The sequence below is a fragment of the Pteronotus mesoamericanus genome, unplaced genomic scaffold (assembly GCF_021234165.1).
Source record: "Pteronotus mesoamericanus isolate MK-2021 breed Mesoamerican mustached bat unplaced genomic scaffold, CSHL_Meso_final contig_82, whole genome shotgun sequence".
Lineage (NCBI taxonomy): Eukaryota > Metazoa > Chordata > Mammalia > Chiroptera > Mormoopidae > Pteronotus > Pteronotus mesoamericanus.
Window position 1 is genome coordinate 11,109,501 of NW_026555265.1, and position 17,921 is coordinate 11,127,421.

Genomic DNA, 17,921 nt, shown 5'->3' on the forward strand with positions numbered 1-17,921 from the left:
AACATGTTATTAAAAAAGAATGGGTTAACAATATGATTAAAGATGAAATCAAAAGATACCTTAAGGCAAATGAAAATGAGAACCCAACAGACCAAAATCTGTGAGACACAAGGAACCCAATTTTAAGAGGGAAATTCATAGCATTACAGGCCTATCTCAAGAAACAAGAAGAAGCTCAAATAAACAATTTAACATTATATTTAAAGAAATTTGAAAAAGATAACAAAGCCCAAAATGAGTAGAAGGAAGGAAATAACAAGACTAGAGCAAAAATAAAAGAGTTTAAAAAATTACAAAATTTCAATGAATCCAAGAACTAGTTCTTTGAAAAAATAAACAAGATTGACAAACCTTTAACCAAACTCATGAATAAAAAGAGGACCCAAATAAGTAAAATCAGGAATAGAAGAGTAAAAGTAGCAACTGACACCAAAAAAGTACAAGGGATTTTAAGAAAATCTTATGAACAACTATATTCCAACAAATTGGACAATCTGAATGAAATCAATAAAATCCTATAAACATATAATCTTCCAAAAAATAAATCAGGAAGAGTCAGAGAATATGAATAGACAGATTAAAAATAGTGAAATTGAAGCTATAATCAAAACTTACCCAACAAACAAAAGCTCAGGACCAGATGGCTTCATAGGTGAATTTTATCAACACTCCAAGAAGAGCTAACATCTCTCCTTCTCAAACTATTCCAAAAAATTCAAAAGGATGGAAGACTTCTAAGGTGTTTTGTGAAGACAGCATTTCCTTAATTCTAAAACCAGATAAAGATGCTTCAAAAAAAAAAATGAGAAAACTATAGGCCAATATCCCTGATAAACATAAATGCTAAAATCCTCAATAAAATGTTAGAAAACTGAATAAAGCAATATGTTAAAGAGCTCATACACCATTATCAAGTGGTATTTATTCTGGGGATACAAGGATGATACAGTATCCACAAATCAATAAATATGATACACCACATAAACAAAATGAAGGATAAAAACTGCATCATGATATCATTAGATGCAGAAAAAGCATTTAATAAAATCCAGCACCCATTTATGATAAACACTCTCAGAAAAATGGGAATAGAGAAAGCATGCTATATATGACAAAACCACTGGCAACATCATACTCAAAAGGCAAAAACTACAAGTGTTCCTTTTATCAGTAACAAGACAAGGGTGTCCATTTTCACCTCTCTTATTCAATGTAGTACTGGAAGACCTAACCACTGAAATAGAAATAAGGAGAAGAGATAAAAGGCATTCAAATTTGAAAGGAAGAAACAAAATTATCATTATGCAGATGACATAATACTGTACACAGAGTACTCTGAAGAGCCCATCAAGAAACTACTGGAATGGATAAATAAAGTACAGGATGCAAAATTAATGTCCAGAAGTCAGTTGCATTTAATACAGCAATATATATGAACTATCAGAAAGAAAAATTAAGAAAAAAAATCCCATTAAGAATTGCTTCAAAAATGATAAAATACCTAGGGATAAATTTAAACAAGAATGTAAAAGACCTGTATTTGGAAAAACATAAGACACTAAAGAAACAAACTGAAGAAGATACAAATAAGTGGACGTATATACTGTGTTCATGGATAAATTAACATAATTAGAATGTTCATACTACCCAAAACGATCTATACATTCAACACAATTTCTGTCAGATACCAATGAGACCAATGAAGTATTTCACAGAATTAAAACAATTATTGAAAAAATTTATGTGGAACCACAAAAGACCCATAAGAACAACAGCAGTCTTAACAAAGCACGAAGTTGGGGAATCATATTACCTAATATCAAACTATACTATAAGGTCATAGTAATCAAGACAGCATGGTACTGGAACAAAAACAGACACATAGATCAATGGAAGAGAATTGAAATCCCAGAAATAGCTCAGGCTGATGTGCCTCAGTGGATTGAGTGCTGACCTTGAGAACCAAAAGGTCATGGTTCATTTCCCAGTCAGAGCACACATGCCTGCGTTGTAGGCCAGGTCCCCAGGTGGGGGCTCATGAGAGGCAACCACACATTGATGTTTCTCTCCATCTCGTTCTCCTTCCTCTCCCCTCTCTGTCGATATAAATAAACACATTAAAAAAATAAATCCCAAAAATAAACCCACACCTTTATACCAAATTAATTTTGGTACAGGAAGCAAAAATATACAGAGAATAAAAAATAGTTTATTCAATAAATGGTGTTGAGAAAATTGGACAGATGTGTGCAGAAAAATGAAAATAGACCACTTTCTTGTGCTACACCCAGGAAAAAATTTAAAATGGGTTGGAGACTTAAATGGTAAACTTGAAAACATAAACATTCTAGAAGAAAATGTAGGGAGTAAAATCTCAGACATTGCTCATGGCAATATTTTTTCTGATATATCTCCCCAAGGAAGGGAAACAAAAAATAAATAAATAAACAAAAGGGACCACTTCCAACTAAAAAGTTTTTGTACAGTAAATGAAACCATCAACAAAATGAAAAGACAGCTCACTGAATGGAAGAACACATTTGCCAATACATCTGATAAGGGGTTAATATCCTAAGTTTATAAATAAATTACAAAACTCAGCACCAAAGAAACAAACAATCTAATTTTAAAAAATGGGCAATGAATCTGAATAGGCAGTTCACAAAAGAAAACATACAGATAGCCAATAGACATATGAAAAGATGCTCAATGTCATTAATCATCAGAGAACTGCAAATTAAAGCCACAATGAGGTATTACAGCAAACTTGTGAGAATGACTATCATCAATAAATCAACAAACAAGTGCTGGTGAAGATGTGAAAAAAGAGGAACCCTTGTGCACTATTGGTGAGAATGCAGACTGGTGCAGCCACTTTAGTAGGAAGTATGGAGTTTCCTCAAAAAGTTAAAAATAGAACTACCTTATGACCCAGCAATTTCACTTCTGGAAATTTATCCAAAGAAACCTGAAACACAAATCTGAAAGAATATATGCAGCCTTATTGTAGTGTTATGCACCATAGCCAAGATCTGGAAGCAGCCCACGTTTCATCAGTAGACGAGTATATAAAACAGCTATGGTACATTTACACAATGGAATACTACTCAGCTATAAAAAGGAAATTTTACCCTTTGTGACAGCATGCATGGACCTGGAGAACATCACGCTAAGTGAAATAAGCCAGTCAGAGGAAGACAAATACCATATGATTTCACTGATATGTGGAATTTATTGAACAAACTGAACTAATAAGCAAAACAGAGACAAACTCACAGAAAACAGATTGATGACAACTCTGGTTGGGGGGAGCAGGTTGGGAGTTAGAGGGATTGAGAGAAAAACAAAAAGAACTTGTGAGCATGGACAACAATGTGGAGATTGAGAGTGGAGGTAGGAGGGAGTATAAAGGGGATAAATGGTAATGGAAAAAATACAATAAAAATCTAATTTAATAAAATAAAATACCATTTGATGGTAGGCCTTTTAGCAAAATAAGAGATACAGAGGAATGCAGCCTGATTGAGGAATATTAAAAAATAAAAAGGATAAATACAATAGTATTTTTTAGAAGTTAATGTCTTATTTCGAACATAATAATTTTGAGTTTACCATGAACATCCACTAAAAATGTATAGAAAAGAAGTTTATTTACAAGTTTGATACTCCAGAGCATATAGATTAAAAACTGTAAGCATAGGGTGGAAGTTAAAACCCTAAAAATAAATGTGAAAACCCAGTGAATGTCAAGCAACCTGTAATAATCAAAAGTATCATTAACAAGAGAATGACAGGTCTTGTATTTTTGATGTATGTAGTTAAACCAAACACCAGCTCAATGACATGTGGGTTTGCAGGCTGCAGAGTGGTGTATTAGATTCCTGTTGCTGCTCTAAAAAATCATTACATCACACACTTCGTGGCTTAAAATAACACAAAAGTATTTTCTTATACTTCTGCAACCCAGAAGTCCACAGTAGGTCTCACTAGACTAAAAGCAAGGTGTTAGCAGAGCTTTGTTCCTTCTGGAGGCTCTAAGGGAGAACTGGTTCTGGACATCCCAGCTATGAGAACACAGAGGCTGCTGTTCTCATAGAGAGGCTCTCATAGAGAGGCTGCTGTATTGTTTGATATCCATCCCTTTTTTCAAAGCCAACAGAGTAGCATCTTCAAATCTTTCGACTCCCTCTTCCACTTATAAAAACTAATGTAATTACATTCTGCCCACCCTGATAATCCAAGATAATCTCCTTATTTTAAGTTCAGCTGAGTCTTTTTAAATTTTATCTGCAATCTTAATTTTCCCTTGCCATATTCACATAGCTTATTCGTAAATTTTAGATATTGGGACATGGACATCTTTGGATGCCTGGGAGCAGCATTCTGCCAGATACAGGTGGGCAACAGGTTTTAATCTCCAGCAAATATCAAAATACATTTTGTTCTGTTTTTCCAGCCCTTTCATTTCCACTGTAATCATGTGCTTACATTGAATCTCCCTCTGTTTGAATCATTAGAGGGGTTTCTGTGTTCCTGACCGGACACTGACTGAAATAAGAGATTGAGTTCTAAGTTCATCTGACCAACAAAGTACCTTCTAGGTAGAGAGTTGTTGGAAACAGGACAATGACAGGGCTCTGACTGAAATAAGGGATTGAGTTCTAAATTCGTCTGACCAGCAAAGTTCCTTCTAGGCAGAGAGTCATTGGAAACTGAGACTTGACATGTCCAATGTGGCAGCAGCACAGAAAGGGAAAAAAAGCAATCTGGTATTAGGAGGAGGGTGAGGGTATAGATGATAGGATGTCATTGGAGAGCTTTGAGCACTTGAGTGACTTCAGTTGGATTAGAATTTTATTTTTACTTTTTTAAAAGATATTTGCTTGGCTGTTTGTTTACAGAGAAAAGCAAAGGCAGGGAGAAAGGGAAAGAAACAACCTAGGCATGTGCCCCGATCAGGAACTGAAGCAGTAATCTTTTGGTTTGTTGGACACCATCCAACCCACTGAGCCACACCAGTCAGGGTGGGCTTAGAATTGTAAATGAATTACTCAGATTACATGGAGACTAAACTGTAGCTGTGCGTTTTAAACCTCCAGAGTCTTCCATGCACATTTTAATAATGTAGTTATAACATTGTACTACAGGTAACTGCACTCACTTTGACCTCAACAACTTTTTTAATCTTTGTCTGAATTTTTTGTGTGTGTTCTCTGGCAATTGAACTTCATTTAAATTGAAGGCACAATAGGCCTCATATTCATTTTTTCTGCTCACATATGCAGTTAAATTATCTGCTACAAAACACTCTCAAGTTATCATTTCTGTCTTACTTCTACTTCACTATAAAGACTTAAAAAGAGAAAAACAATATACAAAAGAAACATGCATAGCCCCTCAAGAGAGGGAGTGATTAGTATATAGGTGTTGCAATTTCTTTCTTTGACTTCTAAAATATAGGATTAGAGGAATCAGTTCTGCTTAAACATAGAAAAGTTTCATATAATTTTTAAAAATATTTTTTTTGCCAGCATATCGTATCTGGAATAAAGTTTTTGTCACCAAAATTTTAGAATGATGGACTTTTTTCCACAGACATTGATTACCTGTTTAGTAAAATATCATTAAGTTTCTGGGGAAAAGATTAAAAGTGCAGGTTTATTTTAGAATAGGAAAAGAAGTTAACATGCAACTGGAAATAAATTTATTAGACACTTAGATTTTCTCTCTTTTCATAATCTCTGCTATTCCATTTTATCTAAAACATTATATAGAAATTCAATTAAGTAGCATTTTATAATTTTTCTCTTCCCTATAAGGCTGTTGCAAAAGTCTATTAATTTTAACACTGTATTTTACTTATTTGTTTTTGTGTTTATTAATTGATTTGAGAGAGAGAAGGATAAAGAGATAAAGAGAGAAAGATCAATTTGTTGTTCCACTCACGTATTTATCTGTTGATTCTTATATGTATCCTGACCAGGGATAGAACCTGCAACCTTGGCATGCCAGGATGATGCTCTAGTGAGCTACTTGGCCAGGGATTGATACTGTATTTTCAAGTGGAAATTAACGTTAAATAGTAAAGATAAGTAATTTTCAAAATGATGATACTAATGCAAACAGAAATAGAGATCAAAGTTGAAAAGTTATACTTGCAACTGTTACACATGACTGGCATTAATTTTGCAACGATACTTAACATATATTTACCATTCTATATTAAGTGAGTTCCAAAGAGTTACTTATGGATTTCCCTATAAAGCACAAAGTCAGGAAAAGGTAAACATAGTAATTCCCCTTAGTCCCAGAACAGCAAACTATTAGAAATACTTCTCCCAAAGGAAAAATAAATTTACCTCTTGAAATTAATTTGCTGATATGCTATTTCCTGTCAATTTATGCTTTTATCTTACTAATTCAATGTAAATTCAACTACTGAATTTGAACCACAATAATTATTTAAACTGCGTTAACATACTTCTTAAATATAAACTTCTGTATGTTGTTAATTAAAAAGTAAACAATCTATGTCAATCTTTTGTATTATGTAAAGAATATATTCTAAAAGGGGATATGACAGGGAGTATATTTGAAATTTTCATCAAAAGCTATAATTCATGATCTGGCTCATTTTCCTCATTTGTTGTGTTGGGATCACGTTAGCACATATCCTTTAGTTTATCTTTTATGTTTGCCTCCTATTGCTGTCTTAAAATTAAACAAGAGAATTCTTTCATTGCCATGAGATAAATTTACTGCCTCAGAAAGGACCCATAGTTAACAAAGCATTTTTTGAGAGAAATAAATTTTAATTTGCAAAATAAAGTGTCCATTTAATAATTTATTGTATTTTTGAACATCCTGTTTAATCCATTATTCTTCACTCTAATCTCTACTTTTCCATATTAAGTAATGAAGTAATTTGACATTTCTATGATTTGATTATTTTAGATTAGTTTCTAAAATATTTACAACTTATTTTAAAATTATATACAGTGTGGCATTATGTGGGTGTTATTTTAGTTAACATATAATCCTGTATGGCTAGCATGCTAATGAAGAATGTAGCCTATACGTAGCTATATTGCATAAATGCTGCATATCACAGGTGGCTCCTGTAAGGTTTTTATAAATTTGAATTTCATGAACATCCTATACTTATGGTGTTATGTAGTTAACATCACAAATATATTTTTCATGGGTGAAAATTATGTTCTGTCAATTAATATGATGAATATTTCAAATAAGCTCTCTTTAATGATTTAAATATATTGCAGTTGTGTGGAATGACTAAAACATTTTGAAATGCTTCCCACACATGCATAAGGGGTATATAGAAATCCAATGAGGCAAGGCAGCCCACGGGGATGGCACTATAGACTTGATTCTTAAATCGCCTTGTATCTGGCACTGGCTTAGGTGGATTTGTGATGCCAACTCTGGTGGTTATAAAGTCTTACCTAGCTCTGGAAAGCTGAACCTTTCAAGATGTGGTCAGAACACTTCAAAAGACATAACTGTTTATTCAAGCTCACAGAATGAACTGTTTGAACTATTTTGTGCTGGCTGAATACATGACTAATAAATGTCTGCGTGTGTGGCAGAGAATTTGTTTTGGGATTTGCTCATGGTATAATCTGTTGAGCAGTTTGTGGGAGACTAGTTCATTTGCACCTAAAATATTTTGTAGTTACAATGCCCTACTTTGCCAGCTTTGAAATACAAGGAAATATAATATTCAACTGTTTCCCCTTCAGGTGAAGCAAAATGAAAGCCAATGTGAAAGGATCTGTAGCAACTAGTATGACTTTGGTGGTGTCAGAGGGCATGGCTGTAAAAAGAATTTCCACAAATGTTTATTTGAACATGAGAATAACAAGTTCTTTGAATTTCAAACCCTGCCACCACCTCACTTCTCCCATCAAGTAATTCAAGTTTGTCTCTATTTCTGGGTTTTCCAGAGATCATAATCCAAAAACAAAATTTACATGAGCTGCCTACAAGCTTTGCCCTCTGAGGAGATCAAATACATAGTATCAGAACTAGGCACACTGGGGGCTCACCTTCTGGTTTAAAGATGTTTCTGCATGTTCTTTTAGGCAAGGTAAGCAATCTGCTTCTTTCTAGAAAACTGAGAGAGCGAGACTTGCCTGACTCTCCTTTTAAAGTAGCTAAGAAAGGACCCTAGTCCCTTGCTTTATATGGTCCATCAGGATCAGTTCCCTGTCCTGTTTCCTCTCCCAGAATTTAAAGTCCCAGCTACCTTTGTCTTTTTATGGAAAGTCTTAGCACCTAATGGGTTAATAATTTGTTTTTCTCCCCTTCACACACTCTAGTGTGCCCCTATTTTTTTCTGATCCTTCTAAAATGCTACCAAGAATCCCTTTTAGATGTCATCATTTTGAGATTCTAAATCAAAAATTCTATGTTAAAAATCATTGGCATTTATTCCTAAATCTCATTTCTTAGAAGAATGTCATTAGCTGCAATGTTTTCCAGTTGTTATGAAAAAGTTCTATAAAATGCATTGATTGATATTATTAACTGGAAAATAAAAAAATAACAATGATCTATTCATTTATGGTAAAAAGGTTTCAGGTTATATTGTCAGTAGACCTGTTTTACTCCCAATGACTTAAAACATTTTGGTTCCAAAAATGCATAAGTAGTCTTTCTCTAAACCTTTGAAGAGAAGAACAAAACTGACACACTTTATCAGAAACTAAGATTGTAAATATAAAGCTATTATAATTAAAAGAAAGTAAAAATAGTGTAAGGACAGAAAAGCAGACCTATGAACTTATTAGAGTTAATAATGTGATCACTGTCATTGATGACACAGATAGCAATGCAGTGAAGAAAGGAGGATACAATTTTAAATTAACCATGTCAAGTTAATTTGATACTTATGAAAATCAATTTCAGGTACTTTGTCAATTTAAATGTAAAAATTAAAGTAATACACTAAAAGACTATACAGGAAAATATTTTTCTGTAGTTGTGGTAGGAAATATTTCTTAATTAGTAAACAAAAACTGTCAGACCCAAAGGAAAAAAAAAATAAAGTAGGCTGCATTAAAATTAAAATTTTTGTTACTGAAAATGTACTACTAAGAAAGAACGCATTGACTATGTAGGGAAAAAATTATTTATATGTATATATAAATATTTTTAAAAAAAAAGAAAAATAGAAAATGGGCAAAAGAACTGCACAGACACTTCACAAGAGAGAAAAAAATATATGATAAATATACTCAATTCTGTTGAATAGCATGGATTAGAATTGCTGAACCATAAGTATATATATGGTTAAATTTAGTAGATACTGCCAAAGGTTTACCAAAGCTTTGTCACTAATTTACATTTACCAATAGTGCATGATACTTCTGTTTGCTCCATATACTTATTTTTCATTCTCTTGATTTATACTAGTATATTGTAATAGTTTTAACTTGTATTGCCTAAAGACTAAAAAATTAAACGCTTTCTTTAATGTATACAAGGCCTGTTCAGAAGGTATTTAGCCATGTAATATGAAAAATAGAGACATTTATGGAAGAAGATACAAGATACAAGAAACATTGTACATAGGGCAATGGTGCCTCAGTCCCCTTCAAAATAGGCACCTTGGGACTTCACACAGTTCTCCCAATCATCATCATCTTCCCTATTGTATTTTCTTGAATCTCATCAGTGGTCTGAAATCTCTTCCCTTTCAAAGGTGATTTTAGTTTTAGGAAAAGGCAGAAGTCGCAGGGTGCCAAATCTTGGCTGTATAAGGCTAAGTCACCAGGGTGATTTGATGTTTCTCCATGAACTCTGCATGAGATGCAGTGCATGAGCTGGCACATTGTTATGATGAAGCTGCCAGTCACCAGTTGCCCATGCTATGGACTTCTGAATTATTCAAATAGTTTCCATGGAGGAATATTCAAACTTAATGCAAAATTTGATGGAGAATCTACTTGCTCAGTCACTTTGAATGTGACAGCCATACAGTACCCATGGTCACTCTTCGAGGCCTACTATCCCCATTGACTAGTACAGTGAAGTCATCATTGTTCACACAGGCACATTCCAGGTCACTCTCCTTGGCTGCCAGATTATACTGATATCATGCAAAACATTCTCGTTATATTAACCATGCCAATATGGTTGATTAACATAGATGCTAAACTTCTTGACAAAATATTAACAAACCACATCCAGCAATACAATAAAAAGATCATCCACCATGATCAAGTAGTATTCATCCCAGAAAGGCAAGGATGTTTCAATATTTGCAAGTCAATAAATGTAATGATCACATAAACAAAAGGAAAGAAAAAACCACATGATCATATCAATTGATGTGGAAAAAGCATTTGATAAGGTACAGCATCCATTTATAAAAAAAATCAGCAAAGTGGGAATAATAGGGACATACTTCAATATAATAAAGGCCATATATGAAAAACCTACAGCCAACATCATACTCAATGGGCAAAAACTAAAAGCTTTCCCATTAAGATCAGGAACAAGAAAAGGTTTTCTGCTTTTACCACTTCTATTCAACATAGTATTGGAAGTCCTAGCCATAGAGATCAGACAAGAAAAAGAAACAAAAGACATCCAAATTGGAAAGGTGGAAGTAAAACTATCATTGTTTGCAGAAGACATGATAGTGTACATAGAAAAACCCCTAGACTCCCCTAAAAAACTACTCAACCTAATAAGTGAATTTGGCAAAATGATGGGATACAAAGTCAATATTCAGAAATCAATGGCATTTTTGTACACCAACAACGAAATATCAGAATCAGAAATCAGGAAAAAAATCCCATTTGTTATAACAACAAGGAAAACAAAGTACCTAGGATTAAACCTAACCAAGGAGATAAAAGACCTGTACACAGTAAACTACACAACACTGAAGAAAGAAATTAAGGAAGAAACAAATCAATGGAAACATATAACATGTTCATGGATTAGAATAATTAACATCATCAAAATGTCCATACTACACAAAGCAATTTATAGATTCAATGCAATCCTTATTAAAATATCAATGATGTATTTCACATATAACACAAACATTTAAAAAATTTATATGGAACCATAAATGACCCCGAATAGTGACAGCAATTTTGAGAAAGAAGAACAAAGTAGGAGGGATCACAACACCTGACATCAAACTATTACAAGGCCACTGTAATCAAAACAGTCTGGTACTGGCATAAGAACAGACACATAGATCAATGGAACAGAATAGAGAGCCCAGAAATAAACCCATGTTTCCATGGCCAATTAATATTTGACAAAGGTGGCAGAAGCATAAAATGGAGTACAAATAGCCTCTTAAACAAATGCTGTTGAAAGAGCTGGGAGGGCTACATGCAAAAAATAAACTCAAGATGGATAAAAGATTTAAATATAAGTCACAACACCATAGAAGTCCTAGAGGAAAACATAGTCAGGAAACTCTCAGATATTCCACTCAGCAATATTTTCACCAATATGTCCCTTAGAGCAAGGGACATAAAGGAAAGAATAAACAAGTGGGACATCATCAAAATAAGAAGATTTTGCACAACTAAAGAAAACATCAGTGAAATGTAAAGGGAACCAACCATATGGGAAAATATATTTTCCAATGATAACTCAGACAAGAGTTTGATCTCCAAAATATGTAAAGAACTCACACAACTCTACTCCAGGAATACAAACAATCCAATTAAAACATGGGCAAAGTACCTGAATAGACACTTCTCCAAGAAGGACATACACAGGGCCCAGAGACATATGAAAAGATACTCAGCATCACTAGCCATCAGAGAAATGAAAATTAAAACCACAATGAGATAGCACTTCACACTGGTCAGAATGGCCATCATAAACAAATCAGCAAACAAGTGCTGGAAAAGGGAACCCTAGTACACTGTTGATAGGAATGCAGGCTGGTGCAGCCACTGTGGAAAACAGTTTGGAATTTCCTCAAAAAGCTAAAACTGGAACTGCTTTTTGATCCAGAGATTCCACTGCTGGGATTATACCTTAAGAATCTCAAAAACCAATTCACAGGAACCTATGCACCCCAATGTTCATAGCAGCACAATTTACAATTGCCAAGGGCTCAAAGCAACCTAAGTGCCCATCATTAAATGAGTGGATCAAAAAACTATGGTACATTTATTTACACAATGGAATACTATGCAACAGAAAGAAAGAAAGAGCTACTACCCTTCGTGACAACATGGATGGAACTGGAGAGCATTATGCTAAGTGAAGTAAGACAGGCAGTGAAGTACAAATACCATATGATCTCAACTATAAGTGGAACCTAATCAACAAAACAAACAAGTGAGGAAAATAAAACCAGCAACACTGAAAGAAAACAGAAAACAACAATAATGAGAGGGAAGGAAGGAGGTGGGTAATGGGGAAAAGAAGGGGAAGGGGAAAAGAAGGGGAAGGGTCAAATCAAGGAACATGTATAAAGGACCAATGGACAAAGCCAAAGTGGGGAAGGATTGAGGTGGGAGGTGGCAGTGGGTGGTGCAGGGGAAAGTGGTGGCAGGAAAATGGTAACAAATGTATTTGAACACCAAACAAACAATGGTTGTTTTTTTTCCAGACTGACCTCATATATCTGTCTAATACATTCAGTCTGTACATGATAACACTATAATATTAGTCAAAAGTGAACATACCCCCAATGTTGTCCCCAAGAAGAATAAATAACTTATAATAAAGTACTCATAAAATGGAATAATCTGCCACAATAAATATACTCATTTTTATGTTGCCACATGCAAAAACATGGGTATAGCTCACAAAAAAATGATGTTAAGCAAAAGAAAGCAAACACCAAGAGAACAATTTCAATTATGTGATATATGGAAAATTCAAAAAGGTAAAATTTCATAAAGGTAAAAATTAATCTGCGGTATTAGAAGTCAATGTAGAGTTTAATTCGCAGGAGTTGTGCCATGAAAGGACATAAAGGAACCTCAGGACATTAAAGAAATCTTTCATTTTTTGATCTGTGTTCAAGTCATATAGGTGAATTGATTTTGAAAAAATGTATTGATTTATGGTATCTAGATTTTTTGATGTATATTCTAAAGTAAAAATAAAGTGCATCAAGGATATAGATCACATTTATCTTTAAGTACACTTGAAGTGTAATCCTTAAATTTGAATTACAACTAAAACAAAGCAGAAAATTACTTCAAATGTTTGTAAAACTATTATTCAGATCATTATCACTACCAATAATATCAAAGATCAAAGATATTAATGTCTTTATCTTCAACTTTCTAATAGTAAATCTGAATCCACTAAACTATTTGATGTACCACACTTGAGTGCTCCTCACAAAATATTGTTCTAGGCAGAATTCCTTACTCAGATAATGTGTAAAGAGTTTCATATAATTTTTCTAACTTTAAAGAACTCATTAGGGAAGGTTGTTGTTGCTTCTATCTTCACTGATATTCAAATTAGTATATCTCAAATGCATTAGGGGAAGTGGTTTATTAAGAACTTAAATATGAGCCAGGTATTCTATGATCAAAACCAAAAAAAATCCTGACATCAAAAAGTTTATTGTTCAGTAGACAGTGTAACGCGATGAACAAATTCATAAGTATAGCATTTGTTATAGATTATGATTAATAGCAGTATAAAAGAGAGAGAGGAGGGAAAGGGAACATGGAATGGAAAATTGTTTAAAATATGTTTGAGCTAAGACCAGAAGGAAGTAAGGAAGATAACCAGGAGAAAGTTCCAGGAAAGGAGATAAGCCAGTATAAATGCCCTGAGGTAGAAGAGCATCCGCATTTTTGTACTTAAAAAATAGGAATGAAGGCGACTGGGCAGAAATACAGTGAAGAATTCCATGAGAGTAAAGCTCAGGAGAACAGTGAAGGTAAGATGTTGCAGAGACCCTCTGAGAATTTCTCACTTTTCTCTGCTTGTAATTGAAAGGCATTGAAATGTTTTCAGCAAAGGTCTGACAACCTGCCTTAGTGAGTAAGAGTGAAAAAAAAAAGTTAGCAAATTATTTCAGTTCTCCTCTGAGAGATCATAGTGGCTAGGCAAGGATGTACCAGTAAAAACAATTAGTTGTCAGATCATGGCCTATCATAAAGTATTAACTGGCAGGATTAATTGACAGATTGAAAGAGAGTTATGAGACAAAGACATGAGTCAAGAATGACTCTCAGGCTTTGACCCAAACATCTAGGAGGGGGAAGACTGTGGGAGAGGTTAGTTTGAGGAAAATATTGAGAAGTTAGTTTTGGGGATATGTTAAATTTCATGTAGCTATTACATTTTCAAGTGCAAATGTTGAATAAACAGATACATAAATCAACCTGAAATTTAAGAGAATAATCTGGATACAGATCAGAACTACATTTTGACATTAAAAGCATAAGATAATGTAAAGATCGACAGTAGGTGGAGATTCCCAATGCCCAAACCCTGGCATACATGCATATTTATATGTCAGCATTATGAGAAGGAATCATAAAAGTGCCTGGTATAATTCTACGAGAGAAGAAGACCTGTAATTATATCATCTTGGCATTCATCCCATGAAAACATTTTAAAGAATAAGTAAATGTGCCAAATGTCAATGGATTAAGTAAGAAGAGGACTCAGAACTGAAAACTGGATTTAGTAGCACAGAAGTGATAATGACAGTGAGAGGATCATGTTTTGTTAAAATAAGGGGGAAGAGAGTCCTGACTAGAGAGAATGGGTGAGGAGAACTGGATTCAGAGTGTGTAAAAATCTCCTACAAACAAGTTTACTTTAAAAAGAAGCACAGAAATAGAGTTATTATTGGAAGGAGATGTGGGGTCAAAAGTGATTATTTTTTTACACTAAATCATTTCATCATGCTTGTACCGAATAAGAATAAATAAGGAAAATAATAATTCCTTAGGGAGGTGAGAATTTCTGAGTGACAACAGGGCCTAAAATGGGTGGCATAAAATATGAGATCTCTATAAACAAAGATAAAAGAAGTGCCTAAAAGTTTACACACACTCGAGTGAGTAAACATGGAGATAGAAGTTTGCAAAACTCTTCTGATTAACTTTTTTTCTCAGATGATGAGAATTAGCTGAGAAAAAGGGTTAGTGGAAGATGAGTGTGGGGAAAGAGACAGGATGTTTCATTTAGCAAATAAAAGCAACTGTGAGAGCTTAATTGATGGCAACTCTTCTTATTAAAGCTTTCACATTTAGTTTTTTTAAAATATGGTTATAAATTTCAGAGAAAAAATTACTATAAATAAAGATGAAAAATCCATTGACAAACATGATTTCAGGGAGAGCATACCTCAGCCTAATCAATATGTAAGGAAGAAAAGTACATTGGGACAATGAATATACCATCTTTCAAGGATTCATCAGACCTCCCTACCAAGGACCATTAATGAAGTTGCACCATGTATTATTTTATCTGCTTGACGTTATTGGAAATATCAAGATGGTGAAGAATTATTCATCTCATATTTAAGAAAATACGAAATAATAGTGAATTAATTCTGGCACTTGGTATAAGTTTTAACTATGATTCCAGAAAAGAAAACTAGGAGGCTAGGTTGTGTAGAACATTTCAGAGACCTAAATATGAATGGAAACAACTAGAGTTCAGAGTTACTGAGGACAGCTTGGTAAATTTTTTGCTACAGATTAAAATTCCAGAAGGAGAGACCAGAATAGATGGACCTTTGCAATTATTTTTTGCTCAGTTTGAATCTTTAAAACTGAGATTGTTAATACTCTTGCCAGAAGCAAACCAAAACTCCTTTGGGAAGAAGATATTGTTATTATAGCACTCAAATTATTTATATAATTTTTAAATACAGTGTCAAGCTTACAATGACAATTTATTAGGCACACAAGCAGTGAGGAAAACATGAACACAAACGACCATCAAAACCAGAAGAAAGCAAGAGATTCACAGGATTTCAGATACAGAAATTTTCAGTCAGAGAATTTTTTAATAGTACACTATAATATTTAAGGGAATAAACAGGTCTTAGAATTTTATCAGGAAATTTTAAAAATTATACAAAGGAATTTTTAAATAGAGATTTAAAATAAACAATATAATTTAGTCATAAAATTAACTGAAATTAACTTTCAAATAGATAGGTTTAATATGGAAGATCAGATAGCCAGTTGCAGCCAAGAGATGGAAAACTATAAGGAAAATCAAATGGAAATACTAACAAATAACAACAAAGCAGACACTATGAAAAAAGCTTTCAACAAGCTTTTGAGTAGATTTACACGCCTGAGGAAAATGATCAGTGAACTTGCAGATAGGTTAAACTGAAGATAGAAATTACCCAACCAGTAGCATAAAGAGAAAAAAAACAAGAAACACAACAATGCCGAACTGTGGAAGAATATCAAATGATCTAATACACAGAGTAGAACAGAATGAATGCTAGTGGTGATGATGATAGAGTGAAAAGAAAAAAAACAAACAAAAACCTAATGGAAGACACAAAACCACAGATCTAAAACAGCTGTGAGAACACCAAAGACGATACATAGAAAATATACACACAGAGGTTTATTCTATTCAACTACTAAAAGCAAAAGAAATAAGATATTAAAAGCAACACAAGTAAAAACACATCTTCAATATAGGAGAAAAAGAAATTATAGCAGATATCTCATCAGAAATAATTCTTACTTCAAGGCAATGTAGGAACATCTTTACAGTATTGAAAAAACAACACTGTTGAAACAGAATTGTGTATTTTTCAAATATGAAGGAAAAATAAAGGCTGTCCAGGCAAACAAACAAAATCTAGGAATTTATTGTAAGCACAGTTGTTCACAAGAAATAATAATTAAAATTCTTCAAACGGAAGTAAGATAATAAAGACCTTCTTGCTTTCATGTTCCTATGCTTTCCCACTATTTCCTAGTACAGTATTTTAATCAATGGTTTCAAATATAATGAGTTTTCTTTAATTGAATAAAATACTTTAAATTTTATCCAGGAATAACTATTTGCCGAAAGCACACATTATAATAAAATAGTAAAACAATAATTTATCTTATGGGACAATTCATTCATTAATTCATTGACAGTAAATATTTGTTGAGTATTTATTACAAAAAAATGGTACTAGATTATTCCTTATTTATTCCTTTATTAATTTATTTAGTGACTAAGTATGGAGTGCCAATAATATTCCAAGCTGTATAGTAACCATAACGTGAGATACGCATTATTAATATTGCATTATTCTTATTTACATAAATCATTCATTTCTGATTGTGGATAGAAAGATAAATAGATAAGTTATAGATAGATAAACTATAGTTATAATTAAAGTTAAATAGGATGGGTCACATCCAAAACAGCATATTTATTTATTTCTTTATTGTTTTATAAATGATTATATTATTTTTTAAGTTTATTTTATTTTAGCCATGGCCAGTGAGGTTCAGTTGGTTGTAGAGTTGTTCCATACCTGAAAGGTTGTAGGTTCAATTCCCAGTCAGAACACATAACTAGATTGTGAGTTCAATCCCCAATCTAGGTGTTCATCATCCCTGGTTCAGGTGCTAACAGGAGGCAACCAATCAATGTGTCTCTGACAACGCTCAGAACTTGAGTGAGGATATTATTATTTACTTGGCTCCACTGAAATGTATTCAGAAATAATAGTCAAAAAGAAAGAGGCCAGACTTTTAGTGAACTTTCCATAAAACAGTTCAAATTGATGATGCAGAAAAGGGAAGTGATTATAACTTAAATGAAATCAGTTACTTAACAATTAATCCTCTTAGCATCATACAAACTAGGTATAAATGGCAAATAATTCCATTGCAGCACAACAAACACACACTTGTGGAGGAATGTAAAAGGCTTTGTTAGAATACATATAAATTAACTCA